Consider the following 20,150-nt stretch of genomic DNA (forward strand, 5'->3'; position numbering starts at 1 on the left):
CACACGAGTCTAAGGGGGCCATTCCTATTCAAACCCCCACACTACTCTTTAAGGTCTTCCAGCTAGTTTTTTAAGATAATGGATACTACTGTTATCTCTGTTGCTTGAATGCATGCTAGTCCTCATGCTAGGAAACCAATCAGCTGTGCCTGTGGCGACATATGTGATCCCACAGGGACTTGGGTATGATTTTATTCTTAATGTTTTCACTGTTTCACTTTGCCCACTTTCCTTGATCCAAATCTTCCTCATTTCATTTTTCCCATGTCCTGTTACTCCTAGACCAAAGCTAGAATAAAGACTTTAGAATTCCAAGATGCTAAAAAAAAAATTTGTCTTTCCTCCCTCATAAAAAATAAATAAATAGCCGGGTGGTGGTGGCGCACGCCTTTAATCCCAGCACTCGAGAGGCAGAGCCAGGTGAATCTCTGTGAGTTCAAGGCCAGCCTGGGCTACCAAGTGAGTTCCAGGAAAGGCGCAAAGCTACACAGAGAAACCCTGTCTCAAAAAACCTAAATAAATAAATAAATAAATAAATAAATAAATAAATAAATAAAAATAGGGACCTGGGTTGTAATTAATTTGGTAGAATGCTATGTCACAAGCGAGCACAAGAAACTGGGTTTGATCTCAGCATCATCAATCAATCAATCAATCAATTTTGGGGGCTGGAGAGATGGCTCAGTGGTTAAGAGCACTTACTGTTCTTGCAGAGGACCCGAGTTCAATTCTATGCATCCATATTGTACCATTGCCTGTAACTCCAGCTCCAGGAGGATTCAAACGCAATGCCTCTGGCCTCTGCAGGCTTTCGCACTCACAGTGTACACACTTACAGAGACACAAAACATGCGCGTAATTCTAAAAACAAAAATAAATTTAAACGTAAAACAACCCTACTATGCAAAATCAAAAAATAAGAAATAATTTAATTTTGCCTAAAAATATTTAACAAATACATTGCTAAAAAGTTATGAAGTTAGGCTTCCTAGACATCAATGTTGGCCCTGCTGTACGCTAGGGAGGCAAGCTACTTAATCTATGCTTGACTTCTTTAGTTGTGAAATGTGAAAGGAACAGTATTTGCCTCACAGGGTTACAGAGAAAGTGATTTAATATATATGCAGAATCTATAGGAGTGTTCCACACATAGTGAGCCTTCAACATCAGTTAAAGTAAATTATTATCAGACATCAATAGCAGTAACTGCAAAACATGTCAGCATATAAATTACTCGTGACTTAACCAGGATAAGATTGATTTACTTAGAACCATCCATTGTTAGAAGATGTTGTGAGAACTCAACATTTCTGTCTTCTATTTTTTTTTCCTCTGCCTCTTTGGGGGTTGTAGATGGCTCAGGGAAAGCCTCTCTCTTCTGTGGTAGAAGAAACAGAAAAGCATTCTGTCTTCTTATTGCTCTGCATTCTTTCCCTAATCCATGAGTCATCCCATGCTTAGTGAGCCCTTGCTGGGTCTGGGCTCTGTCCTAAGCACGGGCAACATGACAAATGAGATCCTTGCCCTGGAGGTCTTCACGGATACACCAAAGCTGGACGGATAAGCAAGAATTGGTGAACACACACTGAGTGCCCTGCCCTGTGGCAGGGGTCAGAGTTTTATGATCTATTCCCCTTGCAATGCTCACAACAACTTAGCATGTAGACACTGTGACTTAGGACACTTTCGTGACTCACCCAAGGTCCAACCAAAAGACCTAAGATTTGAATCAGAGAGCTCTAAGAGTAGTTACAGAGCCTCCCACTAATGTTAAGACAATAGAGACGGTAGCATCGATACCTAGAAGTAGTGAGGGTCTTAAGGCTGATTAAAATTGTCTACTCACAGCCCAAAGCATCTGTTAGTTAAGGCATGCAAACCTTGTTTGACGACATTTACCATATATTCCTGGCAAAACAGTCAGACTAATAATAGGTGGACCTGCCCTACTTCCAGAAAGTAAAAATTATTAGGGAGACCTGTGTTTGAGTGAATATTTTAAAATTGGGTGAATCATTTTCACCTTTAAAATGACCTGGCCTTCAGAAAATGAGATGACACATATTCTCTTTAGTGGAACGCAGTGTCATGGGAGAAGGCACTTGTGTGCTGCCCATGACTTTTTATTAATTAGCCGAACTGATAGACGTCTGAGCTCCATGGAGATCAACGTTACGGTTTTAACCCTGCAGATGACTGCTAGCTTCCTTATACGTTCGCAAAATCTCAACCCCATGTAGTTTACAGAGGAGGGTGGATGACGGAGGGTTAAATGCATGCTATAGGAAACGAGCTGCGTTCACCCATTTGCTCATGGTGAATACCGTCCACTGGTTAGCTTAACCTGCCCACAAGGGAAACCCAAGCAGTGCGGAGTAGAGCATACCTGTAAAACTGATAGGAAACTCAGAGTGAAGATGGGCTAGATTTGCCCGTTTTTAGATGACCCTGTTTGGACTACTGAAATGTAGAGGTTTCTAGGAACTCTGTGCTTCAGAGGACATCACCTACTGGTGGAGGCTGACATTGCAGTTTTACTCTCTTGATGCTGAACTGTTTATAAAAAGGAGAAACAACTGAGTAGCCAGCATGGTAAGTCAGGGAGCCAGAGGGGAGAACTTGATCCCTGGCCTACACCGCCTCTGCCCTCTCCCCTCCCCACCACATCACTAGGACCCACACTTCCAAACAGAAAAGCGGAACTATAAATAGAATGCGAATTTGGGAATTAGAATCGTTGCTCACATCTGCCCCTTATAAGGCATCCAAACCAATTTACAGACACTGGCTTCAGCCGCTGTCATTCAAACACGCAGGTCCATCCCCAGCTGTCACCAGCCTGCAATTAAAGATTTTTCTTTATAGTTCGCCTTTACGTTTGTCAGGCCTACCACCAAGAGCGTCAGAAAAATAGCTATTCTGATAAAGTCCATCTTATCTTCGTTGCGGCTAGCGTGGAAATCAAGTACAATGAAGGAAAAGACAGAATGGGAAGTTTCCATGGCCAAGCAGATCGGGCGTTAGTCCTGTGAAAGAAGCAGTTTTTGACTTTCTTGAAGAGGTTTCATCCTGTGACACAGGAGTAATTTTACCAGTTGGCCCCAGAGCTACTCATATTGTGTGTGTGTGTGTGTGTGTGTGTGTGTGTGTGTGTGCATATGTGTGCATTGTGTATGCAAGTGTGTGTGTAAATGAGTATGTGTGTATGTGTATATGTATGTATGCATACAAGTGTGCATGGATGTGTGAGTGTTCATGTGCATGTGTGTACATGCATGTGTATATGGGAGTGTGTATGTATGTGTGTATACTTATGAGTGTGCACGTGTGTGTGCACCTGTGTGTGTATATGTGTGTAAGCCTTATAACCCTGGCAAGTAAGGACCTTTTTAGAACAATCCCTCCTCCCCTCTTAGCTCCCTTGTCTTTTGAATGAGTCCACAATTTCTAAATGGCTTTTTCATAGTACCTTCCTCTGGGTTTCATTTAATTTTGTTTAATTGGCTTCCTGTTAATTAAGAATGAGAATTAACTGGGTCATGAGCACGCATGCAGAGCTAGAGGTAAGCTAAGTGGCCCTGAAGGAAATGAAGCTGTAATTTGGGAACAGGTGGGCTGGACATTTTTCTCCTCTGCTCTGGTCCGTGGGCTGCGGATCCATTCACTCAAACAAGAAACTCCAACGAGCCCTTACGGGTCAGAGACTCGTGGGCAGTAGGACTTGGTGCTTGCATGGGGCTCCTACTTTTTCTGTAATCCCCAGGTCATTTAAAGTTGTGCCGTTGTGGAAGTTCTCCAGCCTTCATGTTTCCACGGAGTCTTGGCTGGTGCATGCCTTGGCTCTATCCTCCCTGCTTTCTGGGTCGCGCTTCCTGTCAGGGTCCTTCAGCTGTCCCAGCTTCCATCAACACGCCGTCAGCACACTGATGTGGACTCAGTTGTAAGAATAGTTTTCCTATCAATACCCCTTTGAAAGCTGTTTCCCCTCAGTTTATTTACAGGGTGATTTAATTCACTAGGAAAACCACGTCATGGACGTTTTCAGTTTCTTTCCTTGAGTGGAGGGGGAGGGGCTTCGTGCTGTGATAGTGAGACCACGGGTCACAGCGTGTGTTTTCTGGCAACCGGAAAAAGGACAGACAAGCTTTAACGATGAAAGTTGCAGGCACTGGTGAGTCACAACTTTGAGCGTTGAGGTTGTCAGGCACTGCTCACGATGGCTTTGCACTCCGTGTGTATACATGCACACACACACACACACACACACACAGATGCACACACACAAGCACACACATCAGTGACAGATGACCTATTGAAATAATTTCAGAGCCGGTCTGTGGTTGCTACGACAACCAATGCTCTCTTGGCTTTTATCTGGCCATGTGACAGGGACTTTGACGTCAGCCAGAGGCAGAGTCTGTGGCTGAGTCCGCACAGTCAAAGGCTTGTGAGAATCTGGTGGATGCTGGACCTCGCTGCTGAGGCTGTTGTTGCTGCTGCTGCTGCTGCTGCTGCTGCTGCTGCTGCTGCTGCTGTCGATTCCCAGGGGCTGCGGGAGCATGGACTGCTAAACCCCACACTTCTACGTGAGGTAATCAGCTTGCTTTATACACAGGAGTTACGTGTTTTCACAGCCCGTGGTGGTTTCCCCTCCCCTCGTAACCTCCTGTAACTTTGTCTTCAGGAGCAGTGACTGATGGACCCAGCCAAGGAATGTGAAAGCAGCTCCTAGTCACGAATTTCAGGCAGTCTCTGGAATTTGGTTAAATTTGGATTAATGTTCCATGAAGTAGGTTAAAATGTAATCTCCTTGCGCAACGCTTGCTAACATACATTATTTAGAGATTCGCATTTTGCAGTGTGAGCCAAATTTGCTCCCTCGAATTCCAGGAATCCTCGTCGGTATTGTTCAGAGTCTAATAACTCCAGCACTGCCTTGCAGGGCGCAGCTAACTTTTCCCTGTTGCGGTTGCTGATTCTGCATCAGCCCACCGCAGTTTGGTATTTGGTTTCTATCTCATTTGCAGCAGTGAGAAAAGACTCTAGACTTCCAAAGTTGTGATTCTTGTTGTACAAAAGGGCTTTGGGTGCTCTATAAACAAGAGGGACACTGTCAACAGCTTCCTGTTTAGAGAAAAAGAATCTCCGATGTGCCAAGGAAGTTGGGGTGGGACCTATACATCCGTGTGTGGTTGTGTTTTGGGTGTTACTGCGAAATGCTCCTTTCTCCGTGGTGGCTCTCTCTGAAAACCCAGCAGTGAAGAGGAGGGACTAGGTGGCCTTTTCTAAGGAGTCCTGTAAGCTGGTTCTGATCTTTATTCTTAATTAAAATAATTATCTAGAGAAGAAAACAGTTGCCTGAAACTAAATATTCATTGATGTGAGGTCTACCTTAATTTCAGCACAAATTTAAAATGTTCACTAAAATTTTGCTCCAGGTCTTGCGTGAGTAATTTGCTAACTATGATTAGCAAGGATTCACACCTCTTTATTTCTCTGTCACACTATGCTCGAGGTTGTGTGTACATTGCTGTGGTTCTGCTAGCTGCTCCCGTGGCTTGTAGTTTCAAGGAAACCTCTGGCTCTGAAGCAAGCAAAAGCCTAGATGTCTGAACAGGATTCTAAAGCTCACAGACTTCACAGAGTCGAGGCATATTTTAGAGTGCCATATGGAATAGAACCAGCATTGGAAGGCGCAAAGGCCGCCTCAACTCTCTATACAATGGCTGTATGTTGGTGATATGTTAGTTATATTTTAGTTCAGTGAAAGAATAAATTGTTTTTCCTTATATTACCAGGTACAGAATTTTAAGTTAGACGTTTTACACTTGTCGAAGAGAATTTTGAATAGCTCTCAGCTGTCGTGCTAAGTGAATAACTGCTGTATCAATTATTGCCTAAACAGCTTTCAGTGAGTGCACCTATTTTGACCAGAGCTTCCATCAGGACTGTCCAGTGTCTGATGTGCTTGCATGTAGCATGTATCTGTTAAGACATCCTCCCATCATTTAACTCGCCTCATGGTTCTCATAACCCAGAGGCTACACTTTAGCGTGTCAACTGGTGGGTGACATTTCATTTGAGCATGGTGAGGACCAGTCAGTGCTGTCATTTAGAAGTAACGTCTCTGATGGTATACACTCGGTGCTTAACTTTTCTAGCTCCAACTACAATATCATAATTCTTTTTCTTGGTTCTCTCCCTGGGTTTTAAATTCACAAAAGGATTGTGTACGAAGCCTTTCTACATGAGACTGGATCTCAATACTAAAAACGTGAGAGGACTCTGTGTTAGTGGCAAACGTGGGCGGCAACGTTGAGAAAACATTCTCCCTGGTGAGAAGAGGTGCTCTCAAAGCCACAGGTCCTTTTTTAGAGCAAAACGAGGAAAACGGACTCGTGAGAACCGTCTGCCTGCAGCAAGGCAATTGTGTCACTTTCAAGGTCAAGTTTGTTTCGGCCTCAAAGGATGCCAGTGTGGAGTGATTTACTCTAGAAACCTGGCTGCTGCATTATTAAATGCTCTGTGTAGAGTGTCAGGAAACCTTAACCCTTTCAGTGCCGTGAGAATTTTTGGCAAGCTTGGTAAAGCCCGTGGACTCTTTTCAGAACGTTATTTGAAATGCATAAAACAAATCATGCCAGGCTGCAAAGGGTTGAAACCACTTTTCATTAAAATGTGTTTTTTTTAAAAAAAAAAAAAAAGAGGCTGTGAATTTGAAAAGAAGAAAGGAGGGGGTATATGGATGGGGTTGGAGGGAGGAAAGGGAAGGAGAGAAATGAAGTAATTATATTAATCTCAAAAAATAAAAAATAAAATGTACTATTTCTTTAATTAGGATATTTGTTAATATGTTACTAAATCAGGCAAACCAGCAGCAGATGTGATAACTATCACAGTTTTGAAGTGGTACTATCCAGAAATGCTGTTCTGAGATTGAGCTAGTCTAACAACTGCAATATGAAATGCACATATCTATGATTTCTCTTGGCAACAACATCACAAGCACTCTGGTTTGTGACCCACATTTTAATGGAAAGAAATACTGGGTTTCAGTTTGGGGTTGTGGAAATAAAGATGTCGTGTTTTTAACCACCCAAGTTCACAGGGTTCTTTTGAATTCTGTCTGCCTTAGAGATAACTAATATGTGAGTTCAGGGTGCCGAAAGGACACAGAACCCACTGGAAAAAGTCCATAGCCTCATTTTGGTTTCACGGCATCTGATTTTATTCTAGGACTATGAGAATTTCACAGTATTCTCTAAATACCTGGTGCAGAGGGGTTGGCCTGGCCCCTCGGCTGCTGATCTGTTTTGACTCTCCACATCCCTCACCATCCTTAGGTCATCTTCTGTTACCTGCACTGAGAAAGTCTTACCTGGTTAGGAATAGGTAATGAGGAAAACAGAGTTATGCAAGTTCAAACCATGCACCATAGAGGGCTGTAGCTGTTTACAGAGACCTTCATCCACACAGAGATGAGTGAGTAGTGCAGAGATGAAGAATGTCAGGCGTTACATGAGAGCCCAGTGAAGAAATCCTCTAGAGAAAGTGCTTCATGTACTAACAACCTTTAGAGAAAGCACTAAAGATCTTGCAAGACTTTCTAGCTTAAAGTAAACCACACATATATGCAAACTGACAACTTGCAAAGCTATTTCCAGCCACGTAAGACTGACTTGTCAAAAGTCTCCAGAGTGGTATACATTCAACACGAATTGGGAAAAGGAGACACTTCCCAGGAAAGCTGAACTAGATGCGTAGCATACTTAAGCTGAAGCAGGACATGTAAATATTATTGTTTAGCTCGACGTATCAGAAGAGCTTTCACCCCCGAATTGCTGTGAATGAGAAGAAAACAGTGTTGGCTTTCATCCGTGCAGCCGAGGAACCTTGCAGTCAGTTGACTGCAGTCACGGCTCTGTGTTTAGAAAGTCCAAAGCCACCCTTTGGATGACATCATCACCTACCACCCAGTGTAAAAGAATGGAACTAAAAGGTTTTGCACAAGCTGTTGTTTAAACCAAATCCAAATCCCCTGCATTTGAAATGGAAGCTGAGCAATTTTTCTTCATGTGTTCTCAGAGGGATTACGAAAGAGGATGTTCTCGAATAGTTCTTGCTCTTTGGATTAGGAAAAACACCTGCTTGGAGACTGGGTCTCTGTGGAAACCTGCAGAGAAACTTGGAGAGGTCTAATATGTCCAGCTGCCCTTTGCTTCTTGGTGGAGGTGTTGGAAATTTCAGCCCAGAAAGGAATGTGTCATAGTTTTAATGAAATCAACTTTTCTTTAAGTAGTGCCTTGTTGTGGAAAGCCAATTAGAAACAGCATTACAAAATTTAACATTTTTTTTTATTGTTTCCAGAAAGGAGACCATAAAAGCCAGTGCTCATTAAGACTTTTACACAGAAATTATATGATAAATATTTAAGTTCACTGGTGCCACATTCTCCAAATCGATATCAGTCTGTTCTTTTTTTAAGTCTGTTCTCTGTGCTTAAGTTTATGTTTTTCTAATATATATCTAGAGATGCCATTGATGTCATGCCGAAATGCAGGTGCACTGGTTACTCTTCTTGTTGCTGTGACAAAAATACCCCGTGAAGGCAGATTAACCCTGGAAGGGGTTATTCTGGCTCACAGATAGCGGGATGCGGTCCCTCATGGCAGAGACGGCAGGACAGCACAACCATGAGGCAGTGGGTCCCATTCCATCCTCAATCAGGAAACAGAACGAGATGAATGATGTTGCTCAGCTTGCTTTCTCCTTTTTCGTTTAGTTCGGAGCTTCGGTGCATGGAATGGTGCCTCCCACAGGTAGAATGGGTTTCCTCACCTCAAGTTACCCAGTTACTCCCTCACAGATGTGCCCATAGATTTATCTCCTAGGTGATTCTAGACCCTGTCAAGCTGGCTGTCAATATTAACCATTATGTCAAGGTAGCATGTTTTAAATGATGATTCTGAAATGTCTTTATTTCTGTTACTGTATACCCACCTACCAGAAATAAATGTCAGATAGTATGACTGTGTGCTAAGGGGACTCCCACAGACCAAAATGGTTTTGTGATGATCATACTTACAACATCCTGAAGATACAATAACAAATAGCACTCTACAAAAGTGAAGGCATCCTAAAATTTTCTTTGTGTCCCCATAAGATACAGCGCCCCCCTCCAGCAGGAAGTAGTAAGAGAAGCTACGCCCAAATTCCCAAATTATATGTAATTTATTTTGTTAAGGTTAAAATCTTCCTTTTTTAAAAACAAAAAAAACAAAAAAAACGGGGAAGTGCTGTGGGATGTTCTGTATGGCAAATGTGTTGCTGATTGGTCAATAAATAAAACACTAATTGGCCATTGGCTAGGCAGGAAGTGTAGGCGGGACAAGGAGGAGAATAAAGCTGGGAAGTGGGAGGCTGAGTCAGGACACTGCCAGCCGCCATGATGAGAAACAGCATGTGAAGATGCTGGTAAGCCACGAGCCATGTGGCAAGGTATAGATTTATAGAAATGGATTAATTTAAGCTGTAAGAACAGTTAGCAAGAAGCCTGCCACGGCCATACAGTTTGTAAGCAATATAAGTCTCTGTGTTTACTTGGTTGGGTCTGAGAGGCTGCGGGACTGGGGGGTGACAGAGATTTGTCCTGACTGTGGGCCAGGCAGGAAAACTCCAGCTACATATACCTTCCCGTATCTTACCATGGATCAGTTGCAGCACGCTCGGCCAGTTATCAACCATTTGCTAGTGGCTCCTGAAGTCACCACATTATTTAGGCCTTTTGAGTCCCTCCTTACCATGGCCCTTCAGTGGTGTCTGCCACTGGAATAGAGGACCTTGGTGGTTGATTTCATAGACTCTGGCTTCTTGACTGAGATTTTTACTCAAGCATTCAGCCTTTGATACATCTGAATACCTACTATGTGCCAATATTGGGTGAGGCATGAGATAGGCTTTGAGGAGCAAAACAAGTCAGGTTCCTGCCATTGGGACACTTACAGAGACTTTAAGGGACACTTAGAGTCCAGCTGGACAGGGAACCAGAAACCTGCATGTGCCAGCAGCCAGGATCCCTCCCTGACAGCCACACCATTTACTGTCGCCAAAAAAGAAAGCCCTCACTGAAATACATAAAAGGAAGTAAGATAAATAACCTGGAAACCGTGAAAGTCTACTCCAGAATCAAACTTCCGAAGAGGAGCTGCTGAACAGCCACCTCACAGCTGAGCAATCTCTTCCCCTCGCAGAGTCAGGGATTCCGGGGGAGTATGTGAAGCCTGTTCCCAGTGGACCAAAGGTGATCTGTCCCCTCATTCAAGAGAATGATTTACTCTTAGGCCAATACTCGGGATTATTCAAATGATAGCAGCCACTTGACTGTTTCTAAGCCATCTTTAGGTTAGTGCCCCAGTACCTCCCGGGTTTCCTGTGTCAACCCAGTAAGAACAGGCTCTCCACTCCGATAAACAGACCTGTGTTCCATCCGATGTTGTAGCACAATGTTGCCTGTCTTCACTCACTGACTAATCTGGTTTGAGGAAAAAATGCTGTTCCACACAGTCACCCAGGGACTTGGGCTCTTCCTGACTTGATCGGAGTGTACATCCTGTCTTTGGCACTTTCTGTGGGCTCTTTTTAACCAGTCACGATTTGTTCATCTGGATATACTAGTACCTATCTCATGGATTTCTAAGTCAACTGCCTTCCATAGTAACTGGCAGATATTAAGCACTCAATAATTTGACCTGCTATCAGTTATGGTCAGCCTCTGTCAATGATGCCAGCACCATCCAGGGGCTGGGCAAAAGCGTTCCAGGGTTAGAGGAGGTGTATCCCTGGTGTTACAAATAGATAACACTAAGGAAGCTATGTAGACGTCTAAATTCTTTTCATATTAGCTATTTCTCCCTGTAACATCCCAGATTTTTTTATGAGGAAGCAGAGCTACAAAGAGCAAAATAAACTTCCCAGCATCACCAAAGTGTATAAGGAACGTCTAATATTTGGTTCCAAAGTCCTAGCTCTTCATTCACTGTGCGACACCACTCCTGTTGGAATATGGTGTATTTCCCCCTAGAAGTGCTGTTACAGATTGTGGCAGATTATAATCTCCAAAACTGGTCACAAAAATCCCAATCCCTCCCATGGGATTTTGTAAAATATTGTCAGTCTTCATCAAGAGGTGGGATCTGCTATACCACCCTTCCCATCTAAATGGGCTTGGGATGGGCCCAGCTGAGAGACTACAGTGACATGATGCCACACGAATCTCAAGGGGAGATCATGAAAATTTCCCTCTCTCTACGGCTCTCTCGTTTATCTCATGTGTGATATTCGTCCCTGGAGTCCCGCCTCCATCTGTGAAGAGGCACATGTGGAGAGGCCACATCTAGCTGTGGCCCCAGCTGACGGTCCCAGGCAATGCCCATTGTCAATGGCCACATCCATGAGTGAGGGAGTCTGCAGATGACGCCGGTCCCCAGGTCTGGGTCTCTCCTCCCTCTCCTCCTGCCAGGCTACCCCAGACACCTTATCCTTTCTGAGCCCCTTTTCACAACTGTCTTACACTAGAAGCTTTGAGTTAATGTTTCAGGTCGTCAGAGTAAGCAGTATGTAGAAGGTAACGGTGCAATACTTGCATGGGGACCTCAACTTTAGAAACAAAGGTTAAAAGGCCTTGGTGCTCTCCTGTAAGTGTCTAACCTAACTTAAAATAATTTTTTAATTATTTCGTTACCAATCAACTTAGCAACGGTGGTAGCTCAGTCTGTGAGCTCAGTCTGTGCTCATGCCAGCGTGAGGGCCTGAACCCACTTAAAAAGCCAGGCATAGTGGTCCATCTCCAGCGGGCAGGGTGGAGTGGGGGGGAGGAGACAGGCCAGTCCTTGGGAGCGCACTGGCCAGTCTAGCTGAAATGGAGAGCTCCAGGTCTGAGTGAGAGACCATGTCTCAAAAGCAAGATGGAAAAGCAATTGATGAGATCCTGACATCAGTCTCTGGCCTCCATGTGTGCCTGTTCAGACAAGTGCACACCACACACATTGCCCATGCATATACTACATACCCGCACACGCACACACACACACACACACACACACACACACACACACTCACACACTGCCCACGTGTATACTACATACCCACATAGACATACAGGCATGATTGAGCTGAGGCTACATCCTGCCTGTAAATTTGGAACAGCAGCTGCATTGCTGGGTTCAAAGATGGTCAGCTGTACGCCCTAGTGAAACCTCCCTCACGGCCTCCTGCCTGCCATCCCTCCTGTGGAGGTCTGTGTGCATGGCAATGTTTGTGCTTTCTTCCTTGTCTTGTCCCCTCTGTCTTACACACACACACACACACACACACACACACACACACACACACACGCACACGCACACGCACGCACACGCACATACACACACATGCACACACATGCACGCACACAACACAGGCACACACGCGCGCACACACACACACACACGCACACACAGAGCACACACACGCGTGCACACACATGCACATGCACACACATGCACACGCACACGTGAGCACACACGCGCGCGCACACACATGCACACACGCATGCACGCACACACACACATGCACACGCACGCGCACACACACATGCACATGCACACACACGCACACACATGCAAATGCACACACACGCACACGCACACGCACACGCACACACACTGTCTAATCTGCCGCCTGGTGTGCTATGGTTAGCCCTGCTGTCTCCTTGACTCACTTTTGGCCCATTCCCAGCGCTTCAGGGACTATTTCCACTCTAACGGTAAAACTAGGGAATCCCTCGGTGGGGTAATATTTAGCTCACTCAGCAGCCCTTTTTCCTCTTAACCACGCTGCCAAAACGGCAAATGTCCTGCTGCCTTGTGACTTCTCATGCCAAGCACACAGAGAACTAGAATCCTCAGACGCGCTGTCCCTTTGCTCTTACTTGAAGGGGCATCTATGTGCTTTCTGCTGCAGAGAGATCAATGCATCCAAATCCCACGTTTACTTACACTGCGCCCTTCCTGCTGACCTCCCACATCCCCTAAGAAGAGCTCATTCCTGAATCCATCCGACAGCTGTCAGCTCCACACAGTGGGGCACCTGTGAAAATCTTCCTTCTGCCTGAGAACTACTGACTGTCTTCCAGTCGTCTCTTAGTGTCTCCGAGAGACACTGGGCCTGTGTGGTCTAACCACCCCGACCTTCCAGCAGGCGTCTGTCATCTGCTCTGTCAGTGACCTGCCAATGACTTTCTTTACTAAAGGTACAAAAGGTGTATTCTAAGCGGGCGCTGCTGGGACCAGGCTCTCTTTGCAAAGCATACGCTCTGGTTAGGGAGACTGGGACAGCACACACAGCTGGGGACCGAGCTCTGCTGTCCATCCTGATCAAATGTCTGGAGCCCGGTGTCACGGCAGCCACCTAGAAAGTACTCATTAACTCTCTCATTCTGAGAGGACTTTGGACAGGAAATGAGCCTGAATGGAAAAGTTTGCCCTGAACAATGGATATCAAGTGACAGTCCATGAGTGACATTATATATCTAATATTATGACACAAAAGAGTATCTACCCATTTGGAATAAAGAAAATGGTTAGGAAAACTAGAACATGTGATTCGTAAGGGAAGTCTGCAGAGGACCTAAAATGTTTCCATTTAGGCCTCTCGGTTGATCAGTTAGGGCAGTGGGAGGCCAGGGAAGGTCAGAGGCACAAGGTGGCAGCCACGCTCACAGGGATATGATGTTTTAAAGATCTCTTCCCTTTTGCTTCATCCAGACCTGTTTAAAAAAAAAAAAAAGTCTGAATATATAAGTTAAGTGCTTTATTTTTCTCCATTTTACTCATAGGAAATTCCTAATTTCTAAACTGACAAGAAATGCATTTTCATTTGCCCCCTGCTGTGTGAGTTATAAGTAGCTCTTTCAAATTTAATTGGGTGGTGTTTGTAGGTGGAGCTCTGAAGCAGGGTTTTAAAGGTAACAGTAAAGTCACCATCACATAAATCCCCGAACCAAGTGAATACTTCAAGCTTTCATAAAATTTTGCATAAAATCACCATGACTATATAATTATACTTAAAATCCCTAATGAAAACCCTGGGCCGTTGCCTCGTGTGGTAGCTTGAATGAAAATGACCTCATAGGGTCATACATTTGAATGTTTGGTTCTTAGTTGGTGGACTATGGCCTTGCTGGAAGAGGCGTGTCACTGGGGGTGGGCTTTGGGGTTTCAAAAGCCCAGCCCAGGCCCAGTCTCCAGTGTTCTCTGCCTGCTGGTTTGGATCCAGACGTAAGCTCTCAGCTACTGCTCAGGTACCAAGCCTGCTTGCCGCCAGCGTGTCCCCCACAGTGATGGTCAGTGGGCTCACCCTTTGAAACTGTAAGCAAGCCCCCAATTAAATGCTTCCTTTTATAAGTTGCCCTAGTAATGGTGTATCGGCACAGCAATAGAACAGTTACTAAGTCACCTCATTACTCTGAAAAAATTTTGATTCAGTTCCCCAATGAAAAATTGAACTGTTGGGTGAAGTAGTAGACCTTTATCCTTTCATGGGGTTGAATCCTTTGAATCCTGACACCGATACTGTGTAAGTCAATGATGAAAGTGTTCTTAGCCGGAATGTGGCATTCCTAAGAAAACTATCATGACTCACTCATACATGGAGAAAAGTGTGTATAACATATATAATGTAAAGCATAACGGAAGACAAATCCTTGTGGAGCCAGCAAAAGCACTTGCTAATCATTCTATCCAAGTGCAAGATTGGACATCTGTATTGACGGTGGCTTAGCCACAGCATGTTGTGGACACCTGCTGCCATCTGGGGTCCTAGCATGAGGGAAACGGAATTAGCAACAGTGTTGCAGCTCTCCAGTTACCTAATGTCTTAGAACAGTTGGAGACAGTCAGCGTGGCTCTGATGATGAAGAAAAGTAGGCCTTACTCTTGCAAAATGTCGCCGACCAAATCTGCTGGCTAGAGTAAAGTTTACAAGTGGACACAGCTTCCCCGTCCCCGGGCCGTGGCCCTCTGCTGCTCCTTGCTCTGTCCTGGCCCCCTGAGAAGGAGTGGTCTGGGCATCCTGCCAAGCTAGGAGCCCCCTGTAAGCTCATCTTCCAGCAGAGGCTACAGATGGTCACATGCCCTCAGGGCCATTCTCTTTCCAGAGACCTTGACGAAGATCCAAATGGAAGTTATAGTTTTCTTCAAGTACTTTTTCTGATAGATTCAGCTGTTTTACAGAATGGAAGCCACTTAAGAACGATGCACTAAAAACCACTGATTCAACTCTGCTGGGCTCATCCTCAGAGGGCTTCCACCTTAAAATCAAACTGTTCAGAAGGAGGCCTTCTCCTCCCCCGACCCTCCAAGCAACCCACAGATGAATGTCAGTGACCGACTGAGGTGGTCCCTCCCCCATCACCACCCTGCCAGGAAGAGCACCTGCTTACAGTCACCAAAAGTACCAGCTTGGCTATGTTACTGGTTGACTGAAAGATACTGATACTATGTTACAAAAACAGCAGGCCTTATGATATATTGTGCCCACGTTTATAGTCAACAGGAACCTTTTACCCACTGAGGTAAAATCTACACATCAGTTTTGTCATTTTAGTAATTTTGAGTGCACAATTCAGTGGTGTTGATTACATTCACCTGTAGCACAACCTTACCACTCTCCATCTCCAGAACTTTCCATTCTCCCCAAGGTGAAGCTTCGACCCATTACAGCTGTGGTTCTCATCCTCCCTAATTCTGCGAGCCTTTCATGCATTTCCTCCTGCTGTGGTGACCCCCAACCATAAATTTGTTTTTGTTGCTACTTCGTAACCGTAATTTTGCTACTGTTATGAACTGTAATATAAATATCTGGTATGCAGGATATCTGATATGTGACCCCTGTGAAAATGTCGTTTGACCCCTAAGAAGGGGTCATGACCCTCAGGTTGAGAACCACTGCATTAAATGTCTACACCAGTCTTCCTTCCCACCAGCCTCTGAACTACCCTCTTACTATGTTTAAACAGGAACATTTTGAAGTAAACCTGCCTTTTATCTATTGTGTATGTTCTTCAATTAATAAGGTCTACATCAAAAGCCCTGAAATAATTAGAATTGTTCCTAGACATTTGCAGGTGGGAACAGTTTTATATATATAGTATTTGTTGACATACAGATTTCAGACATACATCAGTGCACTATGTTCCTGATGTTGAAGGAGGATCTGGAGGGGTGAAAATGGTCACCATCATTTTCATTTTATTTTATTTTCAATTTGAGTGTTTGTGTGTGTGTGTGTGTGTGTGTGTGTGTGTGTGTCCATGCACACACATGTTGGAGGACTAATTTGGGAGGAGGTTTCCTCCTCCCACCATGGTCTCTGGGCTGGAAGTCAGACCTTCGGTTTGAGCAGCAAGTGCTTTTACCTGCCGAGGTCACCCCCTGAGCCTTCTCTGCAGCGCCGTGGGTACCATTTTCATGAAGTCTTGCCATCCTGAGCACCCAAAAGAAAATCCTTGGGCCTAGGAAGTTACCTGGCCCCGCTATGGTTCTCAAACAGTCTTTTATTGGTCTTTGCAATGGTGCATTTTAATTATCAACTTCACACAGCCTAGAATCACCTGGGAAGAGGGTCTCATGAGAGAGTGTCTGCATCTGGATTGTTTGTGGGCTTGTCTGTGGAAGATACCTTTAAATAGGTTAATTGATGTGGGGAGACCCGGCCTAAGAGTAGACAACACCATTCCCTGGATTTGGGTCTACAGTATTAAAAAGGAAGACATGGGCTAAAAAGGGCATGCATTCATGCTCTCTCTGGTCTTGACTGTGGGCGTGACCAGCTGCTTCAAGCTCAGCCTCGATATCCCCACAGTGATGGTCTATGTCTTGAAATTGTGAGCTGAATAAATCTTCTTTAACTTACTTTGTCAAATTATTTTATCATAGCCACAAGAAGAGAAACTAGAGCAGTCTTCAATTAATATTCATCTTTAGTAACAAAGATAAGGTCAGTTTATGATTATGGTAGAGTAGAACATTTGAAAAGCACAAAAAAAAATGAAAAAAGAAATACCACTATAATATTCTACTGCCTGAAAATCAATCCTACTAAGGTTTTTAAATGAAAACATTGTATATCATTTTACTCCCGCAGAAGAAAGAGAACTCTAAAATGAAGGTGAGGATTTAGAGGCAAGATAACATCTGCAAATCAGCAATTTTTTATTTCCAACTAAATTGTATTTCTAATTAAAAGTTAAAATTCAATCAAGCATTGAGAGATTAGGGTTTTGCTTTAAAGGGGAACTTATTTCTAGTAGATAAAAGTTTCTATTTTCAGTTACCAAAGCTTAACTCCCTCTCTCATGGAGACTAGAGAAAGACACAGATAATCCAATAGAAACATCACTGGGGAGGAAAACAAAGACAATCATACTCACAGAACTGTTCTCCTGGCCAAAAGGAGATTCAAAAAAGGCAGAAAGGACTTACAAGGAGCCGAGCCCATGGTGTCACTTCCAGAAAGAGTAGTGGACCCCCTGTTGGGAAGTCATCACCCCTCACACGGTGGACTAGACCCACAGAGTCCCCAGGAACCCAGTGGAGCTCTGGACCCTGGCTCTCCTTGGAGGCTCAGCTCCCGGGTTTTGTGTATTCCATTATTGCTTAAATGCCTGTTGTATTTTCTATTTCTTATCGCTGTCCACTTATTTTCTAGCATTTCTCGTAATCTTTGTCTTCTCCAGTCGGCCTGGAGAATCGAGTCTACAGCGTGTGTGACATGTCCCAGGTTCCTTTTTGATTCTTAATCATTTGGTTGTGATAAACTTGAAGGTTCATTTAGGCAAGGAATATAAAATCAACATGTGCTTATGGTAGGACATTTGGAAAAGATGTGCTTGAGGTAGAATGTAGATGGTTGTGATAGATCATTTAGAAAATACAAAAGAAATATCACTGTTGGTATGGCTTCAGGCTAGTCACTGCTATTTTTAAGGTTAGAAACCATTATATTTAATTTTACTTTAATAGGAGGAAAGGTAAACTCAGGGTTTGAATCCCTGGCTCAAATCTTGTGTCTTGTTAAAATTTCTCTTTACCAAGCCTCCTAATCTGCTTTCAAATCCAGTCAGTCCCCTGGGATGTTTTTCCCACAGCAAATGGATTATTTCCATTGTCCCCATGTATACCTTTGTCTTAGAACCATTTTCAATCTTGCTATGGCGTATTTATAAGGTTTTTTATGGTAAAAGGACTATGATCTTCAATTTCCCCTATAACTGAAAATATATTCAAGATAACTTTCCGCCATGAATTGTGGGCTTCTTCCCTTGTCTTCTAGCAACCTAAAAAGCAAAAGGGAAGCAACTGCCATTTTTATTTCGATGCTGTTAGAGGTGGGTTTTTCTGCCTCTGTGGGCTTTCAGGATTTTCCTCATTACCTTGCTGATCATAAATTTCACTAGAAAGGGTCCAGCCGTGTCTTTTGGTTTTTGTTTGGTTGGTTGGTTTGGTTTATTTTCATTATTTCTTTTCAGGATTTTGAACTCCAGTTGACTCCAGGTTTCTTTGGGAAAGCACTCCTGAACTGTGGCCTCTGTTTGTTGTCCTCTTTAACATCCCGACTCTCTCCTCTGTCTCTTTGCTTTCCTCCCACATTTTCTTCACTCTTTTTTACACAAATTCAAAGATTTTTCCCAATTTTGTCTTTTGGGTCACAGATTCATTTTTGTGTCGTTTTACTGCAATTATCCAGCCTTCCTACTGAATCTGGTTAGTTTGTTTTTATTTAGCATTTAATGTGTATGAGTGTTTTACCTGAAATGTATGTCTGTGCACCATGTGTGTGCCTGATGCCACAGAGGCCAGAAGAAGGTGTCAGATCCCCTGGAACGAACTGGAGTTTCAGACGGCTGTGAGTCACAATGTGGATAGTGAGAATCAAACCTGGACCTCTGGAAGAGCTGCCAGTGTTCTCAATCACTGAGCAATAGCTCTAGCCCCCAAGTTCCTATTCTCTTATGTCCTTTGTTTTCCTTCAGTGGCTGCTAATGGTTGACTTGCCCAGCCAAATTAGAGTTGAGTTGACTGATGGAGGTAGGCACGGGATTTCCTGGGTAGTTGTGTAGGAATAGTGTTCTGCTTCTTGTCATGGAAGCTGGAGCTGGGAGCTGCTCATGGAAGGCATATGTGTGAGAAGCAGACAAGAAGCTATGTCTGGCCCAACTGCCAACAGGAAGAATGCTTTGTTTCTGGGAGTGAACTGCCTCCAGGCACCCTTGGGGCAGTTTGGAGTGGGGGAGAAAAGGTGGGACCCTGCGTTCCTCAGAGCCCTCTTAAAAGCCACCTTTAATGTCCTTTCCTTGTAACTTTAGACTTAAGTTCCACAGGATTTTTCACTGCACTCAGGCCCACTCCTCTGCCTCAGTTCTGTGTACGGCAGTACAATACAAACCCCAGTTATCTCACTGATCACACAGTTTTAGTTTCCAGCCTGTCCTCCTCCATTAAAACCTCAAGTTCCCTCTGGTGAACATGGGGCCTCCATAGGGCTGTATGAGGCACATAACACAGACGAAAAGCCGAATGAAGGAACAGAGAGATGAACAAGCTCGATGCTGACCTTGGGAACCGGTGCATTGTCTTTCCTTGCTAAAATGGCTGCTGGCATCCTTGGTAGTCTGGAGGGGCTCTGGAGAAGGGTGTTCCATGCAAAAGGGATAATTTGGTCAAGACACAAAGGTTAGCTGGAACACATTGTTGGGGGGATAACGGAACTTGTTCACAGACAGCTGTCAGTCACTACTTCTTCCAAACAAACCCTCTCATCTCTGTTGCACCCCGGGTGCTGAACAGTTCTCAATTATTAGCAGCCCGGGAACACAGGTCTCAGTAGAACTATTGCCGTTCAATTCCACAGGCATCAGTAAAGCCTTCTTCTTGGTTTAATATAGTCAGATTTAAAGCCTATGGGAACCTTGTTTGCAAATTTCCATTCGAGGATATGCTTGTAGCCTTGGTTATTGTGAACCTCCTCTCCACAGGAGCATTTCAAAGCCACAGGTAGATCGGAATGGTGCTTTTGAGCCATGCTTGGCATCTGTTGCCTGCTGGGAACTGGTG

At 44.2% G+C, this 20,150-nt stretch overlaps 1 protein-coding gene across 2 annotated transcripts in view; it reads left to right on the plus strand.

Annotated features, from left to right (window-relative positions):
- Positions 1 to 20,150, plus strand: part of Ncald (neurocalcin delta) — a 194,450-nt gene that overhangs the window by 99,146 nt on the left and 75,154 nt on the right. The window contains exon 1 of one of the 2 annotated variants that reach the window (XM_059247587.1): positions 4,447 to 4,591. The exons of the other annotated variant lie outside the window; for it this stretch is intronic. The gene's annotated coding sequence lies outside the window, so the exon portion shown is untranslated. Of the gene's footprint in view, positions 1 to 4,446; positions 4,592 to 20,150 lie in introns of those variants that run through there. 2 annotated transcript variants of the gene reach the window in all.

Source organism: Peromyscus eremicus, chromosome 20 (assembly GCF_949786415.1).
Source record: "Peromyscus eremicus chromosome 20, PerEre_H2_v1, whole genome shotgun sequence".
In the NCBI taxonomy this organism is placed as follows: domain Eukaryota; kingdom Metazoa; phylum Chordata; class Mammalia; order Rodentia; family Cricetidae; genus Peromyscus; species Peromyscus eremicus.